Raw genomic sequence first — 21170 nt, forward strand, 5'->3', positions numbered from 1 at the left:
TCTGTATTACACCCTCCTGCTCTGTTTTTAATAAGCTATAATAAAAGCAAAAAATGCTGCCAGTTAGTGGCATCCAAAAAGTGGCTGTTGTACTCCATTTGTGCCCCACTGGTGCCAAGCTATTTCTAGCACCTCTGCATGACACCCTCCTGCTCTGTTTTTAATAAGCTATAATAATAGCAAAAAATGCTGCCAGTTAGTGGCATCCAAAAAGTAGTTGTTGTACTCCATTTGTGCCCCACTGGTGCCAAGCTATTTGTAGCACCTCTGCATGACACCCTCCTGCTCTGTTTTTAAAAAGCTATAATAATAGCAAAAAATGCTGCAAGTTAGTGGCATACTTAAAATGGCTGTTGTACTCCATTTGTGCCCCAATGGTGCCAAGGTATTTCTAACACCTCTGCATGACACCCTCCTGCTCTGTTTTTAAAAAGCTATAATAAAAGCAAAAAATGCTGCAACTTAGTGGCATCCAAAAAGTGGCTGTTGTACTCCATTTGTGCCCCACTGGTGCCAAGCTATTTCTAGCACCTCTGCATGACACCCTCCTGCTCTGTTTTTAATAAGCTATAATAATAGCAAAAAATGCTGCAAGTTAGTGGCATCCAAAAAGTAGTTGTTGTACTCCATTTGTGCCCCACTGGTGCCAAGCTATTTCTAGCACCTCTGCATGACACCCTCCTGCTCTGTTTTTAATAAGCTATAATAATAGCAAAAAATGCTGCAAGTTAGTGGCATACTTAAAATGGCTGTTGTACTCCATTTGTGCCCCAATGGTGCCAAGGTACTTCTAACACCTCTGCATGACACCCTCCTGCTCTGTTTTTAATAAGCTATAATAGTAAAAAATGCTGCCAGTTAGTGGCATCCAAAAAGTGGCTGTTGTACTCCATTTGTGCCCCACTGGTGCCAAGCTATTTCTAGCATCTCTGCATGACACCCTCCTGCTCTGTTTTTAATAAGCTATAATAATAACAAAAAATGCTGCAAGTTAGTGGCATACTTAAAATGGCTGTTGTACTCCATTTGTGCCCCACTGGTGCCAAGCTATTTCTAGCACCTCTGCATGACACCCTCATGCACATTTTGCAACGCTATTTTTATAGCAAACTCAGGGAATTCCTTGCTGCATTTCATCATTAGGAGGGATAGAAAGTGAGGCTTCCTTTACTGTCCTGGTACCCACAGAACACGACCACTGTACCCACCTGCCCACTTTTGCCACGCTATTTAATTTGCCCAAAGAGCTGACACTTTTTCTGCCATCCTAAAATTGTCTGGAATACTAAGTTAATGTTCCTTTGCTGCCAAGCAAGGTACAACATATGTGCATTCTACACTCCTTTCCATTTCTGGAACGCAATTATTAACTGCAGGTAGTCCAGCCAATCTGTGACGAAGGTGCAGGTGTGGATATAATGTAGCCTGCATACAATGGTGGTTCTCTCGATGTCTGACAGCTCAACAATACCATCTGTTTCCACTTCCAAAACAAGTGACGACCGGCCAATCACACTCCCGCTTACGGGTAAAGGGGTGGAAGTTCATCGTGAAAAAGCATGTGTGATTGCTGTCCCCACAGTCACAGAAGATGAAGAGCACGCAGATGCACTTGATGGGGCAGGCGGTGGTTGCACAGCCCCGCTAGGCCGCATTGTAGCACAGTGAAATTCCCTTTGTGACTTATGCTTCATTTTAAGTCTTGTATTAGGTGGGATCCACAGTATGCAGCAAAACCACACAACATGAAAAGCACTGTTTGCATTTGGGTTCATAAATGATTCTTTCACTTTCCCAAAACAAACAATAAGAACCATGCATTAAATTGAAATAATAGCAAGCAGTAGGCAACTGAATAGATTGATCTAAGCCCTCTGCATAGCAGCAGTAATTGTGTGTTTGTGTGTGTTTGTGTGTGTGTGTGTGTGTGTGTGTGTGTGTGTGTGTGTGTGTGTGTGTGTGCGCGAAGACAACTTACTAGTGGCACATCACAAGAGCTTCCCAGTTATCTACCTAAACATAGACAAAACAAATCACCCACCCTGGATACCCTTGTTAGCTGAAGCCTCACAGATAAGGCAGATAAAAACAGTGTGAATGCAAACCACACAGCTCTGCAACACAGTCATATAAATTTTGAAAAGCAACATTCAATGCAAACATGTGTCGCTGTCCCTCTATGATTTAAACTGTACGTGACAATTTGACAGTGCAGAGGCAGCAAGTGTGATTGTCTATATAGTCGTCCTACACAGAACAGATATATGTTTTCATAATAAAACAAAGTGTTGCGTGCACGCATTACTGTCTGAGCACAGCCTACTGTACCGGGTAATGTGATGTCCAGTTGCCATAAATACAGACTTTACGCTCCTATCATGGTTAACAGTATAGACAGCACCGGAAGAATGTTGGTCTGTGGCACAGGATGCTGCTCACTGGCGTTACGGTACTCCACACCAAACTCCAAAATGACTCCCCTCCCAATTGAGCGAAGTGTTACCGCGGTTGCTCCTTCCTGTGTGCCGATTTACCCCAGCCGCAGCCTAACTCCAGTTTTTCACCAACTGAGTATGCTCAGCCTGACTGTTTCATTCCTGAGGCAAAGTCTTAATTTTGGGCTACAGCGCTGGCTCGTTTGGACTGTGCCTGAGTCATTCTGCGACCTGCGGCTCAACACACTTACACAGGGCCCTGGTGCTTGACTCACTCTCGGGAGGCCACTAAAACTAACTGCACCCAACATCAGCCCGAGTTGTCCCCTTACACTGCAGTGGCAGTCCCCACTGATCGCAATAACGAGAGTGGCGTCACGAAAATACATATAAAGAAGCAACCTTAGTGTGACCAGACTCTTCCTCCACGTGGAGTCCCTGAAGGTAATGCACCAACACAACACCTGTGGGGCTTCACACTGACTGAGAAAAGCCTCTTTGCACAGGTACTTGCACTCCGTGCCGGGTCTAAGTCCTGTGTTGTGCATAGACAGCATGCTGAAGCGGATAGTCTTTTTTTCAGAAACTGTATTTCATGCTACTGAGCATGCTCAGGCACTTACTGCATCAGAGGCTAGGTCGGGTAATGAACTCTTTGGCCCTGCCCCTGATGTGGGGTGCCCATATAGACCACAGGGCATCAGGTGTCCTGACAATTTGGCCAGGCCACTCCCAACAGGCTTGCAGAGGGCTGCCCCTATGACTTGTCACCTCATTGTTGTTGGTCAGACGATGACTGTTGAGGTGTTTTGGTTGTTGCAGCCTTGAGGTCATCATTCAAGTGGCGGTTCAAAATAGGACGCTTGTTATGCCACTCATGACGTGTCACTCTGATTTTGTCTCTAGGAGGTGCATTGTGGTCCACCCTGGTTTGGGGCGGACCCAGGTTATAAAAGGGGCTGGAGCCAAGAAGAAGGTGCCCAGTCTTCTACTATGCTCCGAAAGAGCACACCTCCATGTGTTGAACCCATTGCGGCTTTAGGCCAGAGGTAGGCAGGGATAGGTCATCGATGCAGGCCGCCACCACAGTTGGTAAAGCAGAACGTTTAAGAACAACTCCTGTCCTACCAGTCCTGCTAGTGCAGCCCAGTGGCATAAACAGGCCTGCTGCTGCTGATGCTCTTGCTGTCCACAGGTGTGTCCCCTACGCACACGGACAGCGTAAGCAATGGCCCCTGTGTTGTTAACAGGGAGTTCCGGGGCTGGGTGGCCGTATGGACCCTGTCACGCTAACAGGGCTCCAAGTCTCCAGATCCGAGTGGCGTCTAACTCGGTTCAGGCCACTATTTGTTTCAGAGTCAACCTGCTCTGTATCCTCCACCTAACCTTCCAGTTGCCAACCTCTCCTTTTCCATCTGTGAGCACGGTGGACACCGAATGGCGATTGGGATATCTACCTTTCTCTTTCTTTTCTTCTTAATATTTTTTATATAGCGGTAACATAGTATATACCACCTTATCCAAATCTGCCAGTCCCACCATACCAGATGTTGATTCTTCAGCAAATGTTAATGTTGCTTAACCACCAAACCCACGGACACAAACTTTTTTACCCTTTCCAACACACCTGTTCCCCTTTCCACCAGCATCTGTCCTTTTTCAACTCAGTTTGTATATGACCAAAAATGCAACTCTGCAGAGACACCGTACTCAACACCGTCTCAGCACAGCAGCCAGCCCTCGGTCCCTCAGATGTGGACAAGTAAGACCATTTCCTCCTATCGATGAAAAAGCGTTGAGATTCACTCTGTGCACCACTGGTGTTTAGTGGAAAAGCAGATGTAAGATTGCGTAACACCTTCTGCTAATACTCCTGCATACGTGCGTCCCTTTCTATGGCAGGAGTTATTTCGCAAAATTTTGTGTTGCATCGGGGATCGAACAGTGTGGCAACCCAGTAGTCAGCAGGACTTGGAATTCGTACAATCCGAGGGTCATGTTGTAGGTAGTGCAGCAAGAAGGCGCTCATGTGTCTTGAGCATCCAGGAGGACCAAGTCCTTGGTGTGTTGGTGGCGGAGAGGTGAGAATCGTGCCTCCTTCTTCTGCCCTCTCCCCACAACCTCGCACAACCAAAATGTGAGCAAGCTCTCACTAATCTGCTGAGTCTTCCATGCCCATCGCTAGTTCGTCCTCCATTTCTTCCTGGGCTCCTGCACCTTCCTCAACTGTTTTGCTGATACTATGCGCCCTTGATAATCCCTCTCCCCCACCGTACCAAGACTGCCGCCAAGGTGCCGCTGACCGTCTGGACTTTGTAGATCATGTTATCCCTTCCGCATATGACTCCTCCAGTACTTCCTCCCTTTCTCTTGGACCAACACCTGACTCCGAATAATACTTACAGTGTGCTCCATCATGTAGATGACCAAAATTGTCACGCTGAGAATGTCATCGCCAGTGTTAAACATCTGCGTCGACATTTGTAAACTGTGTAGAAGGGTGCATAGGTCCTTGATCTGACACCACTCCAGCAGCGTGATCTGCACCACCTCTGGATCAAGTTAGCCCAGGGTATACGTCATAACGTATTTCAGCTGGGCTCTGCGGTACTGCCACAGATGCTTCAACATGTGCAGATTCAAATTCCTGCATGTCGGAACATCACATTTATGACGTTTAACCGCCAGACCTTAAGACTTCAGGAGCGATGAAAGTTGTTGAGCTACTGGGTGCGAACGATGGAAGTGAGCACATTGTCAGCGTGCCCGCTGTTCAAGGCCATGTAGGCCGGGATGTTGTTTTAAAAATTGCTGGAGAATCAGATTAAACACGTGAGCCATACAAGTCACGTGTGTCACATTGCCCTGACGAAGGCACGCTGCCATGTTTGCATCATTGCCGCACACGGCTGTTAAGTCACCACCGTAGTCCGTTACGTCAATTTGTACTCCTGTTGCAAGGTGACAAAGTGTTCCTTTCGTGCATAGTGCTGATGATGGTAGAGGAGTTGACGCCAGCGGCGCAGGTGGACGCAGGTTATGCTCACCCACTGGGATGCGTTACCTTGACATATGCAGAACCAATGGCTGAATGCAGGTGGTGGGTATTTGACAGATGAAGTACCATCATTCAGCTACAACCAATGGGAAGACACAACACCCATTGTTAGGCCCCTCCTGTCTAAAGACCACTGCCAGACATAGCTATGAACCTCTGGTTACTGTTACCCCCAGTTTAGTTTTATGAGTTTGTGTGCTTGTTACCTGACTACTTTTCCTGCTTGCTGTTTAGGTACCTCGTTGGCCGATTTGCATTTCACCTCTGTTTGTTTTCTGTTTAAGTCCTGTCCCTCCCATTCTGTTCCTCTTCCTCGATTAATGTTTTGACCCTGCATGACTACTATTCTCTGGAACTGCAGCCTTCCACAGGTATTGATCAACTTGGGCTCTGTGTCATTCAACATCACTGTATAGGGATTAAAGGGTTTCAGGGTTCTGGGGGTCCAGCTTGGTGAGTGGGTTCCCTCTAGCCTATCCTTTACAGCCCGTCTAAGTGTGTCGATCCAGGCAGGCGTTACACCGTGCCCTCGACAGAAGGACATGTAGGCCAGGATAGTGTTTTAAAAATTGCTGGAGATTCGGATTCAACACGTGAGCCATACAAGGCACGTATGTCACATTGCCCTGAAGAAGGGCCGCAGACTGTTTAGCATCATTGTCCCACCCGGCATTCCCTGGCTGCTGGTTGAGTGGAAACAACCATTGATGAAACTCGGTCTCACTCTACAGAGCTAACCGTCCACAACTCCTCAGCGGTGTCTCACATTTACCCTACATTTCAAAGTAAACATTTGACTGCCTGATGGCCTTGAGCTCTGCTGCCAGCATAGTAAGGAGGTGTGTGGGATTCCTTGGGCGCAGTTACAAGGAAGGGTGGCCTGACCACACAGGGTTTGGGCTGAGGTGCAGGAACAACATGAGGTTGATGAGGCAGAAGCAGTGGAGGAACTTGTACATACAGAGAAAGGATTGAAACACAACTCGTGGGGACGGAAAGACTTCTACAGCAGACACTTCTCCATCTATCACCATAGTTACCCAGTGCCCAGTCAGCGACATGTAACGCCCCTGTCCATGCTTACTGGGCCAAGTATCTGTGGTGAAATGCACCCTGTCACACAGAGTTTCTCAAAGAAGCTGTGATATTTGGTGCGACATGCTGGTGTAGCGCAGGCACGCCTTTTTTGGAGAAGGAGTGGCGCCTGGGCATCGGCTCTTGGGGCACTGCGATGGGCATAAGGTCTCGAAAATCCTCGGTTAAAAAGGTTGGAAAGGCAGCATTTTAGTAGCCAACAGTTTGCAGATGCTGAAAGTCAACCTCTAAGCCATGTCATGCCCTTCTAAAAGCATGTAAAATACAGCAAGGGGACTCCAACCACAGTCTCTCTTGTTTCCAAAAATTGGTCCACATACACCCCACTTGACTGGCATCAGTTGACCCCCATTTTCAAGCTTACAAAGATGCTTTGTGTCGCGGGCGGAGGAGGGGACGCTGCGCTCACCCACTGCTCGGGTCCGGCTGCTGCTGCTGCTCGGTGGTGGCTCGAGCGGTGGGCCGGATCCTGGGGACTCGAGCGGCGTTCCTAGCCCGTGAGTGAAATGGGGGTTTGGTTTTGGGGATTTATTGTCCGTGACGCCACCCACGGTTGTGGTGAGATTGGTGACACCACCGCTGCTCTGGACGGGGATCCCGGGAGCGATTACAGGGAGTAGCTTGGATGTTGGTTCTCTCCTCCGTGGGTAGGGGGTTGGTTGTCCCGGGGCCCAGTGATGGGGTAGGGATGGATGGCAGGTGGGTTATGGGGCCTGGTGAGGTGCAGGGTCGCGGCGACAGCGCTATGCCGCACGGCACGGTGGTACCCACTCAGCCAATCATGAACACAAAGTCTCCGGTAAACAAACGCCTGGATGGACGGGTCCCACAGACGGCTGCGGTGTTTCTCCTCCTGGCAGGTTGATGGTGACTGCCTTTCCCTGCACCTGTGTAGTGTTGATGGCTCCAATGGGTTCCCACCGGTAACACGCTCCCCAGCTTGGATATGTGCTGAAGGAGCCCCTTTTGCCCGCAGGCTCTGGCCGTGGGAACTGTACCCTTGGCGGTGACTGTGTTTCCCTCTAACGGTTGGACTGTTGCCTTCTATCGGGACTTGGCTGCTGGGAAACCCCGGAGGTTCCCTTCGCTAACGGATTTGACAATTTCATCGGCGACTCCTAGCCTTGTCGGGGTCCGTAAGCCCTGCCGTTTGGCGCTGGCTTCTCTTTGCGTACCGGTCCGGTACCGCCGGGCCACCGCCCGTCCACGGTCCTTACGGCTAGCTCCAATAGGCCTCTCCTGCAGACGGTCACCACCGTCTGCCAACCTTGCTGTTACGTCCGGGCCACACACCCGGACCACTCTCTGTCTGCTCCTCTACCACTTCACTTCCTCACTCCTCAAACTTCAAAACTGAACTACTTCCTTTTCCCGCCTCCAGGACTGTGAACTCCTCGGTGGGCGGAACCAACCGCCTGGCCCACCCCCTGGTGTGGACATCAGCCCCTGGAGGGAGGCAACAAGGATTTTTGTTTGACTTAGGTGTGCCTGACCGGGGTGTGGGGTGTGTTGGTGTAGTACGTGTGACGTCCTGGCTTGTCCAGGGCACCACACTTTGCATGAAGCACTATCCAAAATATGCGTGCCTTTCGCCTCCCCTGGCTGACCCAGTGGAAGAAAAGTCCTCTGAGAGCCATGACTTGTTCATCTTGGTTCTTTTTTCAAAAGCGAGGGGACTCCAACCACAGTCTCCTTCGTTTCCGCTAATTGGGCCACACACACCCCACTTGACTGGCATCAGTTGACCCCCATTTTCAAGATGAAAAAGATGCTTTGCAAGAAGCACTCTCAAAAATACACGTGCCTTTCGCCTCCCCTGGCTGACCCAGGGGAAGAAAAGTCCTCTGAGAGCCATGACTTGTTCATCTTGGTTCTTTTTTCAAAGCGAGGGGACTCCAACCACAGTCTCCCTCGTTTCCGCTAATTGGGCCACACACACCCCACTTGACTTGCATCAGTTGACCCCTCTTTTCAAAATGAAAAAGATGCATGCTTTGCATGAAGCACTCTCAAAAATACATGAGCCTTTCGCCTCCCCTGGATGATCCATGGGAAGAAAAGTCCTCTGAGAGCCATGTCCACTAGAGATGAGCGAACCGGTCGTGGTTAGGCTCGAGTTCGGTTCGTCGAACGGAGGTCCCGTTCGAGTTCAGTTCGCCGAACGTTCGACGAACCGAACTCGAACCGCATAGGAAACAATGGCAGGCATTCACAAACACATAAAAACACCTAGAAAACACCCTCAAAGGTGTTCAAAAGGTGACAACTCACAACACAACACAAACACATGGGAAAGTGACAAGGACATATACTCATGCGAAAACAAAAGAGCTGGACAAGGAAAAAGAGGAGGACACACAGAAATAGGCATGGCACGCCCTTCTAAAATCATGTAAAACACCGCAAGGTGACTCCAAGCGGAGTCTCCCTTTTTTCCAAAAATTGGGCCACACACACACACCCACCCCTTCAGTGGCAGCAGTTGTACCCCAGTTGTACACTTCACAGCTAGATTTGCATCAAGCACATTCAAAAATACGCCATTCTTAACCGTCCCCAGAATGACACCGGGGTAGGTAGCAAAGTCTTTCCTGATCCCAGCTCTGTTCATCTTGGCTCCTTTTAAAAAACACAGCAAGCAAGGGTTACTCCAAGCGGAGTCTCCCTTTTTTCCAAAAATTGGGCCACACACACCCACCCCATCAGTGGCAGCAGTTGTGCCCCAGTTGTACACTTCACAGCTAGATTTGAAACAAGCACATTCAAAAATACGCCATCCTTAACCGTCCCCAGGATGACACCGGGGTAGGTAGCAAAGTCGTTCCTGATCCCAGCTCTGTTCATCTTGGCTCCTTTTAAGAAACACAGCAAGCAAGGGTTACTCCAAGCGGAGTCTCCCTTTTTTCCAAAAATTGGGCCACACAGACACTAACCCCTTCAGTGGCAGCAGTTGTGCCCCAGTTGTACACTTCACAGCTAGATTTGCATCAAGCACATTCAAAAATACGCCATTCTTAACCGTCCCCAGGATGACACCGGGGTAGGTAGCAAAGTCTTTGCTGAACCATGACTTGTTCATCTTGGCTCCTTTTAAAAAACACAGCAAGCAGGGGTTACTCCAAGCGGAGTCTCCCTTTTTTCCAAAAATTGGGCCCCACATACACCCACCCCTTCAGTGACAGCAGTTGTGCCCCAGTTGTACACTTCACAGCTAGATTTGCATCAAGCACATTCAAAAATACGCCATTCTTAACCGTCCCCAGGATGACACCGGGGTAGGTAGCAAAGTCTTTCCTGATCCCAGCTCTGTGCATCTTGGCTCCTTTTAAAAAACACAGCAAGCAAGGGTTACTCCAAGTGGAGTCTCCCTTTTTTCCAAAAATTGGGCCACACACACACCCACCCCATCAGTGGCAGCAGTTGTGCCCCAGTTGTACACTTCACAGGTAGATTTGCATCAAGCACATTCAAAAATACGCCATTCTTAACCGTCCCCAGGATGACACCGGGGTAGGTAGCAAAGTCTTTCCTGATCCCAGCTCTTTTCATCTTGGCTCCTTTTTAAAAACACTGTAAGCAAGGGTTACTCCAAGCAGAGTCTCCCTTTTTTCCAAAAATTGGGCCACACAGACACTAACCCCTTCAGTGGCAGCAGTTGTGCCCCAGTTGTACACTTCACAGCTAGATTTGCATCAAGCACATTCAAAAATACGCCATTCTTAACCGTCCCCAGGATGACACCGGGGTAGGTAGCAAAGTCTTTGCTGATCCCTGCTCTGTTCATCTTGGCTCTTTTTAAAAAACACAGCAAGCAAGGGTAGGCCAATCGTCGGTATTGGCGGGATATGTCAAAATCTTGGTTCATATGTAGACGTGATCTTGAGACCTTTCGTGGAATCACTCCCTTCTTACACAAGGGATACTACTGACCTCCTCTTGAAATTAGACGGTGTCTCCGTGGGTGAGGGCGATATCCTAGTCAGCATTGACGTTGAGGCACTTTACTCCTCAATTCCGCACCACATGGGGCTTAGGGCAGTAAAACATTACCTCTCTACGAGAGGCTGCCAATACCATCTCCACAATGAATTTGTGCTACAAGCATTGGAATTCTGCTTGAGGAATAACGTCTTCACCTTCAATGGGAGGTTCTATCACCAGCTCAGGGGCACCGCGATGGGGAGCCCTTGTGCTCCCTCGTACGCTAATTTGCTCCTGGGCTGGTGGGAGGAGACTATTGTCTTCTCCGAGGAGGGTGATGACGGACGACTGCCTGACCAGATCGATCTATGGGCGCGCTATATTGATGACATATTCGTCATATGGCGCGGTACCCGGGATGATCTGGTGACCTTTGTAAACCAATTGAATGATAACGGGATAGGCCTCCGCTTCACATACGAGGTGGACCCTGTCTCGTTGCCATTCTTGGATGTCCTCATCAGTAAGACGAAAGATGGCACCTTGAGCACGTCTACTTATAGAAAACCAACTGCCACCAACTCCCTCCTGAGGTGGGACAGTAACCATCCGGCTCCCCTCAGGAGGGGAATTCCCAAGGGACAATATTACAAAATTCGACGAAACTGCTCTGAGGACGCTTCATTTATGATGCAAGCAAATGACCTTAGGAAGCGTTTTCTTGATCGTGGCTACCCCAGTAAAGTGTTGAGTCAGGCCTTCAAAGAGGCAAGATCCATGAATAGATCTGATCTATTAAAACCCTCCAAGAAGGAGGCCGGTGACTCCGTCACAAGATTTATCACCACGTTTTCTAATGGTGCTAATCTTGTCAGAAACATTTTTGAAAAGCATTGGTCAATTTTGACAATGGACAACGACCTCGAAACATCGGTGGGTCCCTATCCCCATGTCACCTATCGGAGGGGTAGATCTTTAGGTGACAGACTGGTCCACAGTCACTTTGTGGCACCAAAGCAAGAAACCTGGCTCAGATCTAATTTGAAGGGATGCCACAGATGCGGTGATTGTGTGTCATGCTCGTCTGTCTCACCAGGCAAAGTTTTCATGTCAAACGTTACTCAGGAATCATTTACTATTCGGGATTTCATTAATTGCCGTACAAAAGGCGTCATCTATAAGGCAACATGTACATGCGGACTCGAATATGTCGGTAAGACAAGGAGGGAGTTCCGCAGACGCATTGGGGACCACATGGGAGACATTGAACATGACAGGGACACCTCCCTGGCACGTCATGTCAATGACTCCCATGGTGGGAAAAAAGACGCCATTAAGTTCATTGGCATTGAAAAAATTGAAAAACCGATCAGAGGGGGAGATTGGGACCGGTTGATCTTGCAAAAGGAGGCAAGATAGATCTTCCGGCTCAATACGGTCTCCCCCGCTGGTTTGAATGAACAACTCAACTACGGATGCTTCATTTAAATATTGGTCTCTTCATCCTCTTTCTACTTGTTTGTTAGCTAACTGTTTTGTATTCTAGTAATTGTCATTTGAATTCCCCTATCAGGATATATATTATCTTGTTATTCTATTGGGATATAATAAACATCTGACTGCTTATGTAAGTCATTCCATATCACTTTCTATCTCATCAACATGAGCTCAGTGATCCCCTTTGACCTCCCCCTCCCCCCCCAATTTACACCACATTGGTATTATTATTATACCTTGGTAGTGCTGCTGGATAATACTTTTTGAACCATAATTATATGTTTTGATTTGGGTTACACCCACCCACTACATGCACTATTCATTGCTCTCTGCTATTTTACCTTATGAATGAATATCACATGAGTGATCAAAACATCTATAGCCTGAATAGATGGGTTGCATATAAACTTCAATTTCGTTTTCTCTGTTGTGGTCAAGTTGTGGTGATGTAACTTCTGACTTCCTTTTTTCCTTATAATGTGGGAGGATTGTATGTTCTCTAATGTGTCTGTAGTGTGTACTTGTACGTGATGATAAAGTTTGTTGAAAACTCCCTCCCCTGAGATGATGATGTTTTGACCGGCCTGTGGGGCTGATATTGTATACGCCCCCTCTCTACACCAACCATGTGACTATCACGTAGCTTTTGAAATATGCAGCCTTGTGCTCTATCCGGCCGGTCACTACTACATGACGAGCACCTAGTGCGTCATGACATAGGATATGGGATTGACATTTTGGAGACGCCCTCCTCTCCTCCTCCCCTTCTCCATTTTTTCGACGCAGACCACGTGACTGCTCATGTGACCGGGGAACCAGGAAGTCCTGCGTTCCACCGGTCAGTCACCAACTGATGACGCGCGCCCAGTGTTCTGTGACGCGACTTACACCACCCTCCTCTTCCACATGTTCCTGTTTACCATCGTCCACGTGACCACCCATGTGATCAGGCAACCAGGAAGTATTGCACCCCACCGTCTGATCACTAAGAGATAACGCACGTTCTACTCGGTCATCCGGTAAGAACAATTTATCTATATTAGACTATATATAATAAGGTATATCCAGAGATATCCTGAGCTAGCTTTTCATCAGATCGCCTTTCTAGATTATCTCTATATGGGTTAACTCTGTTTGCAACCCAGGTTTTCCCTATTACCGTTGTGCTATTTGCATGATTAAGTGAGGCGGGTCCCCTAACTCGGGGGGTGGGACTAAGGCCCTTTTTTAACCTCAGTACATCGTACATCCTCATGGATACCAGGCCACATAGGTTTGAGCTCTGTGTTGAGCCACCACCGTGATTTTCAGGTGTTTTATGCCTCCCCTGATGAGCAGATGATGTGAAACGCGTCGGTAGTCACCTGGTTTTGTTTACTAGGGTCAGCCACAACAGGGCCAGCTGTGGACTGCCCTTGTAAGGGCGGGAGTCATTGTGGTTAATTAAAGGGTCAGTTTTTTCCCTGACAGGGCTAGTGACCAAGCCACTACTCCCACCGTGCCGGTACTTGGACTAAACAACACGGGAGAATCTTGATCCATCTATGGGACGAAAGGATTGGGTGAGATTGTTCCACTTTAAGTGGCCTTAACACTGCATTGTTTTTCATATTATGTGCTCTTTGCCTTAAGACATAATTGGTATCTAGCATAGTATATCCATTGGGGAATTACCATCTTCTGGATATTATAATCTATGGTGCATGTTTTTGTTTAAATTGTCCTTTGATGGTATGTTACATTAGTGTAATTCTACAGCTGGGCAATTATTTTCATCTATTTAAGTCTAATGGTACTAGCGCTGAGTGGAAATATCTCTGGGTTAATTGGCATCCTATTTTCACTGTGATCATACACATCTCTTGTAAGCTGCATATACCCAGCAATAATCCACCTTACTAGCGGGCCATAATAGCCATTTGTGCACAAGATCTCCCTACTCATCCTGTGTTGTTCATAAAGGGTGAACGGTTCTCGTTCCCCTGTTTTTTGAAATATGTTGGCGCCATAAACACATGAACCATATTGGCCTCAACATTTTTCTGGTTTTAATTGGTGTTTGGATCACTGTGTGCATTCACGTTATTTTAAATAGCCCAATTAAAGGACACCAAGGACGCAGAAGGCAGATAATGGCGTGCTGGAGGAAAATGTCCGTTTTTATAATGCAGGGACATGTGACATGGACATCCTATCACACATGCCGTTGCTTCTCTGGCTAAAAGTCCACTTAGCTGTGTGTGTGTCTGGGATTGGCTGACATGCTGGCCCGCCCCACTACACGCGCACGCTTAGGGAAGGAAGACAAGGAGAAAAAAAAAAAAATGGCGATCGCCATTATCCATACAGCAGTGATCTGAATGCGCTGTTCCCGCACACTATACACTGAAATTTCATAATAGTGTGAGTCACAGAGTGACTTACACTATTACAGCGGAAAGCCAGCTAGTAATTAGCTGGTCTTTTTGCTGCTAGAACCGTTCTCGAACGTATCTAGAACTATCGAGCTTTAGCAAAAAGCTCGAGTTCTAGTTCTATCTAGAACAGCCCCCAAAATCACTTGAGCCGCGAACTGGAGAACCGCGAACCGCGCTCAACTCTAATGTCCACCTTGTCAGTGGACAGACGCGTGTGCTTATTTGTCAGCACACCCCCAGCAGCACTGAAGACACGTTCCAAGAGAACGCTGGCTGCGGGACACGACAAGATCCCCAAGGCGTACGTGGCGAGCTCAGGCAATTTATCCAGATTGGAAGCCTAAAATGAGCAAGGCTCAAGTTGCACAGTAATGGCATCGATGTTCCCTTGCATATACTCCTATATCTGTGTCTTCTCTTTTTCCTTGTCCACCTCTTTTGTTTTTGCATGAGTATATGTCCTTGTCACTTTCCCATGTGTTTGTGTTGTGTTGTGAGTTGTTTGTCACCTTTTGGACACCTTTGAGGGTGTTTTCTAGGTGTTTTTATGTGTTTGTGATTGCCTCCCATTGTTTCCTATGCGGTTCGAGTGGTTCGCGGAACCGAACTCGAACGAGACCTCCGTTCGGCGAACCGAACTCGAGCCGAACCGCGGCCGGTTCGCTCATCTCTAGTCCCGACCTCTCCTTATATGCCTTAGAGGTGCTAGCCAGCCCGGCTGCTAGTGTGATGTCAGAGCATGTTTTTAGTTCTGCTGGGGCAATCATTACTTATTGGTGCACACGCCTTGCCACATAAAATGCAGACATACTTAATCTGATTAAATTCATCAAGCACTGGATTTCTCCACAGTTTATAATACTTTTAGATGAGAGCAAGACAAACTAAATTTCCCCAAAATGTTGATTTTGACTACTGCTGTTAATGTCCACCTTTTCCCATATAAAGCTGTTTCCTTCCTGCATCAAACATGACTCAGCCTGTAGGGCTAATTTTTGTAAACACTATGAACATTATGCAGTGGTGGACAAACCAGTACAGTAGTCCTACTGAAGCCTAACTACTATTTATCATTAGAGGCCCTTGTGATGGTGACTCCCTGCATCAACCATGACTCAAGACATATGGCTAATTTTTGTAAACAATGCAAATTGTGCACTGAACAAACCAGGACACTAGTCCTACCAAACTAATATTTTTCATTGGAGACCCTTGTCACAGGTTGTCCCACCATATCAACCAAACGACAATAGACTTTCTTGAACTACACATCATGGTTGACAACAAGGGATGTCTTTATACTACAATTTTTTGAAAAGAAACCAGTGTGAACTCTTTTTTTGCAGGCTCGGTCAGCCCATCCATTACATGTGATTCGTGCTATTCCTAAGGGGAAATTTATTAGAGCACGACAAAATTTGTGATAGAGATTCTGATTTTGAGGATCATGCGGAGGATTTAAGATCTAGATTCCTTCAACAGGGATACCGGTGAGATGTGGTGAATCAGGCATATCATTTATCCATGAATACCCTTAGGCACATGTTACTATATCCCAAGGATAAAAAAGAACCCAACAATGTCACACGCTTCATTTCTGACTACCAGTCTAGGTGGAGGGAATTAATGGGAGTTGTCACCAAATTTTGGCCTATCCTCATGGCAGATGCTTCTTTGTCTAGTATTATTATGGAAAAAACATTTTTTGGCGCTAAACGTGGTAAGGCTTTCCGAGACTTGTTAGTACATAGTCATCATGTGAATCTATCCAACTTTATCTTTGGTTCAAAGGGCCCTAAATGGGGTTCTTGGACATGTGGAAACTGTGTGGCCTGTCCATACATTTCCGAAGTGGATAGTTTTTCGGATTCTGACAATGAGTGAAACTATAAAATTTTCTACTTCATAAATTTTAGGTCAACCAATGTCATTTACCTGGCCAGATGTCCGTGTAACTTACAATATGTGAGTATGACTACACGCGAATCTTAGGTTCGCATACTCGAACATATTAGGGACATCAAGGCAGCAGAAAACATCCTGCTGACCAAATCTTCAATATTGCCAAGTTAAATCCCCTAGCGAGGCATTTTCGTGACCATCACTTTGGACAGTCACATCTTCTGAGGTTCAGGGGCATTGATCGGATCTACCCTGGAAATAGGTGGGGTGATGTTTTCAAGAGACTCAATGAAATTGAATGTAAATGGATTACATTTCTTAAATGTATGAAGCTTGCAGGTCTCAATGATCAGTGGGGATTTACAAGTTTCCTATGATTCCATATTGTTTTCTCTTTTGGCTGCTTCTACCTTATCATCTCATCGACATCTTAAGCATTCACGTATTTGGTGCATTTAAGGTTTTACTGTACTTTTATACCATTGCCTTCTTCTATTTAGATGGTGGTACTGCTGGTGAACTTTGGCGGATTTAGGTAACATCTGCATATGCTTTTATTTCCAACCCCTTGTTGGAGGAATATATCGCTTACAAGATGTATACTCACTGATGCGATTTTTTGATGTGGATGGAGTTTATCATACATACAGTGTGTCCACCCATATCCTGTCCACCACCATTACCTTGAGATTGGCGGCAGCTATAGCATAGAAGTGGTGTCTAGGTATAGTAAAGTAGCCATGGGCTACGCAATGAAACCACCTATTGTGTCACCTGGTGGAAAACAACGGAGTTAGCATTTTTATCTTGAAAACGGAACGAGATAGAGGGAAAAAAGTGAATTAAAAAAATTATAGGGCATCATCAATTCAATACGAATCAACACCTTGCATACAGAAATGCTTTGATATGAAACCCATGACCCCCCCAAAACATTGAATGCTGGTCAAGGATAAGGCGCTCATTTAACTTTGATGCTCAAAGTGGGCACCGTCAGCTGCAATGCACATCTGGACTCTGGACAGCACACTGTATCTTGCTGCACGTTGTGCAATATGGTAGGTGACACGTTTGCACAAGCATCTGTGATACGTCGTCGTAGGTCCTGCAATGTTGGTGGAGGGGTCTCGTACACCTGGTGTTTGATGTGATCTTACAGAAAGAAGTCCAATGGGGTCAGGTCAGGTAAGAATGGAGGCCACTCCATGCAGCCACCATACCCAATGACTTGTAGGAAGGTCTCCATGAGGTATCACTTTACGTCCGCAGCCTTGTGAGTTTTACACATTCTAATCATAGCATTTCTGTATGCAAGGTGTCGATTCATATTGAATTGATGATGCCCTACAACTTTGTAATTCACTTTTTTTCTCTATCTCGTTCCGTTTTTGAGATAAAAATGCTAACTCCGTTGTTTTCCACCAGATGGTGCAATAGGTGGTTTCATTGCGTAGCGCATGGCTACTATACTATACCTTGCACCACTTCTATGCCTATAGCTGCTTCTGTTCTCAAGTTTATGACGGTGGACAGGATATGGGTGGACACACTGTATATGCACACTTGACACTATCTTTGTGCCTATTTTTCTATGGTTCTGATATTCAACTCAATTTACCATTTATATTTACCTTTTATAGGCTATATGCTTTGATAACGAATGTCCTGTATGCATATCTTTGACATATTATTGTGATTATATTGCATACATGTTTTCATTTAATCTTTTCTTATGTCCTTAACTTTAATATTCATTGCATCAGAAGTGTATATATATATATGCTCTTGCCATTGCAATTTACCTTGATGTATTCACTCTGCCCCACAATATTTGTGGTTGATGATAATATATAGCACAGGCATGCATATGCTTTGTGCCCACTTTACCGCACTTACTTTGATATATTAAACTTTTCTAAGATATCGGCCGGGAACACTGTGCGGCATCACTCACATGCGCCATGCCTCCCCTGTCACTGGTTGCTGCTCGCGCGTCATAAACGGCGACAACGTCGCCCTTGATGTGCGTTGGCGGACTTCCGGTTTCGGGAGCGATGCACTGTGCATGCGCAATGTGCGCCGCCCGATAATGAGGTGATTTCCTGTTTTTATTATCTTCAGCTGCCACAGTAAATATAAAGGTTGCCTGCAGACACCTCTACTTCACCCCCTGATCAAGCGGTGGTGAAACGATCGTTGGAGTGGTGTGAGTGGCTGCTGTAAGCTTTGGGTATGGTTCATTTGCATCAGAATATGTGACTGGTTTTATGGTAATCGATATAGATCTGGGATTTAGATATGCACTAAACACTTTCTTTGTGTGAGGTGTCTGCATAACATCTTGTATCAATAAATCTCAGGCAGCTACTTGGTTCTGTTTACATGCACTATGCTTTTTTTAACTGAGCTTTATTTGCACTCTGCTGTATCATTGAACCTTGAATAATAGATGCACTATGCACGTTTTATTGTGCTCTGATTGTGCTTTGTTTGTACTATGTTACATTATTGAATTGAACCTTGAATAACGATTTGGTTCTATTTACTGCACATATTTTGTCTATCCCACCTACCATATTTGTAAAAATATTTTTTTCTGAAATTGTCTTATTTACAACCGCCCTATATGCTCTTTGGATCCTTGCACATCCTGATAATGATGTTTTTAATCTTTAATGTGTTTGTTTTTAACTAATAAAAATATATTTCCTTAAACATTTATATTTTGCTTGTTGGAATATTTTGTTGGGTTATATGTCCCACATTGTGACTGAGATAGGGGTACATATTCAATGGCAAATAAAAATTACTGTTGATAAACAACTGATGGCCCTCTGAAAACTTGAATTGAGGGCAGCAGAATGACATGGAGGAGGAGGAGGGTAAAGCCCAATGCTACAATGGGAGCATTGTAATCTGCTATGCAATATGTATTCCAATATCTGAGTCCCAAAGAGGCAGGGACCACCCAAATGTATAAATAGGAGCAGTCCCTCCCAAAGGAATGTTACTGGGCCACCTCTGGCCCAGCTGAAAAAAACACTCTAACATCACACTAGAAGTCGGGCAGGCCAGCACCTCCAGGGCATATAAGGAGAGGTGCGTTTAGTGTATCAGGTCGCAGAAGATGCTAGTAGTACTGCTTTGTATTTGGCAAGCCCACTAGCAACATAGTAATGTGGCTGATGTGGACGGCACAAGCCAGGCTGTGAACCCCTAAATATTCTAGAAACAGGACCGGTGCATTCATGTAATTGACCAAACTAGGGCTATTCCTGATATACATACACAAAAGCTTATTCTCAAAATCCCTTGAAAGAACAGGCAGACTTTCAAAATGGAAAAATGAAAGCTGTGCACTAATTATTCTGACTTGGGTAATAAGGGACGTTTTCATGGTAAATATTTTCAAATACTATGTTAGCCAAGATTCTTGAGAGTGCACCAATTAATAGGCGTCTTGCAGGTTCAAGTAAATACTCCAGTAACATAAGCCTAAATGTTTGAAAGAATAGTTCCTATGTAAACTTCTTATACACACACACACACATAAACACACACGATATCATAGAAAAGAACTTTCACATTAAAATACACAATCTGAAAAATATTACATATGCAGTGCCTTGAAAAATGTTCATAACTTATCATATCATATCATAACCTGTGAACATTTCCACATTTTTTTCCCATTGAACACAGCTTAAATATCCACGTGTACATTTAAATACATATATTAATCTGTGCCATATTATAATATATGAATTAATCTATGACAATCTATATATATAATTGCCTTATTCTGTCTGTCTGTCTGTCTGTCTGTCTGTCTGTCATGCTCCAAAATTGTGTCCTTATGGTGACACAAAGCTGATTGGCCGCTGGGCTCGCCATGGCCCCGCCCCCCCACACCGATTGGCCGCTCGCCCAGGCTGCGCCCCCACACGGATTGGCCAGCCGCTCGCCCAGGCTCCGCCCCCCCCACAGATTGGCCTCTCGCCCCGGCACCCTGCAGGCATTGGCAATTCGGCCACGCCCCGCCCCCCTCACGCAATGCACGCTAGCTCTGGCCCCGCCCCCTCCCTCCCCCCGCGCATTCCCCGAACTGACACGGCTGTCACCGAGGTGAGTACTGTACAAACCCCCCCCCCCCCCGCGCATTCCCCGAACTGACACGGCTGTCACGGAGGTGAGTACTGTGCTCCCCCCCACCCCCACCCCCCCCGGCCCCCTCTCACACGGGAGTGGTGTGGATACGTTGGTAACCATGCTCGCATGGTTACAAGCGCATCAAGGTCCTGCTGCGGCGGAAGATCCACACGCACACACATAACAGCACACACACAAACATACACACACATCAGATCCCACTCACTCTCACACACACACCTCACACACACCTCACACACACCTCACACACACCTCACACACACCTCACACACACCTCATACACACCTCACACACACCTCACACACACCTCACATCGCATCCACACACTCACAGCATCCAGCGATATCGCTTGCTTCTCGGCCTCGATACTGTGCTGTTGTGACCTTCCAGGACCTGACGGAGGATCACATGGCCAGAGGCATGTGGTATCTCCGGATGTTGTGAGTGTGAGCGCGTATGTGCGATATCGTCAGTGTCTGTGTGTGTGAGTGTATGCGATCGGGTGTGTGTGAGTGGATGCGATCGGGTGTGTGTGAGTGGATGCGATCGGGTGTGTGTGAGTGGATGCGATCGGGTGTGTGTGAGTGGATGCGATCGGGTGTGTGTGAGTGGATGCGATCGGGTGTGTGAGTGTCGGCAGAGGAGCACGGCGTGCTGGAGGAGGCTGGGAGCAGA

The sequence above is a fragment of the Anomaloglossus baeobatrachus genome, chromosome 3 (genome assembly GCF_048569485.1).
Source record: "Anomaloglossus baeobatrachus isolate aAnoBae1 chromosome 3, aAnoBae1.hap1, whole genome shotgun sequence".
Lineage (NCBI taxonomy): Eukaryota > Metazoa > Chordata > Amphibia > Anura > Aromobatidae > Anomaloglossus > Anomaloglossus baeobatrachus.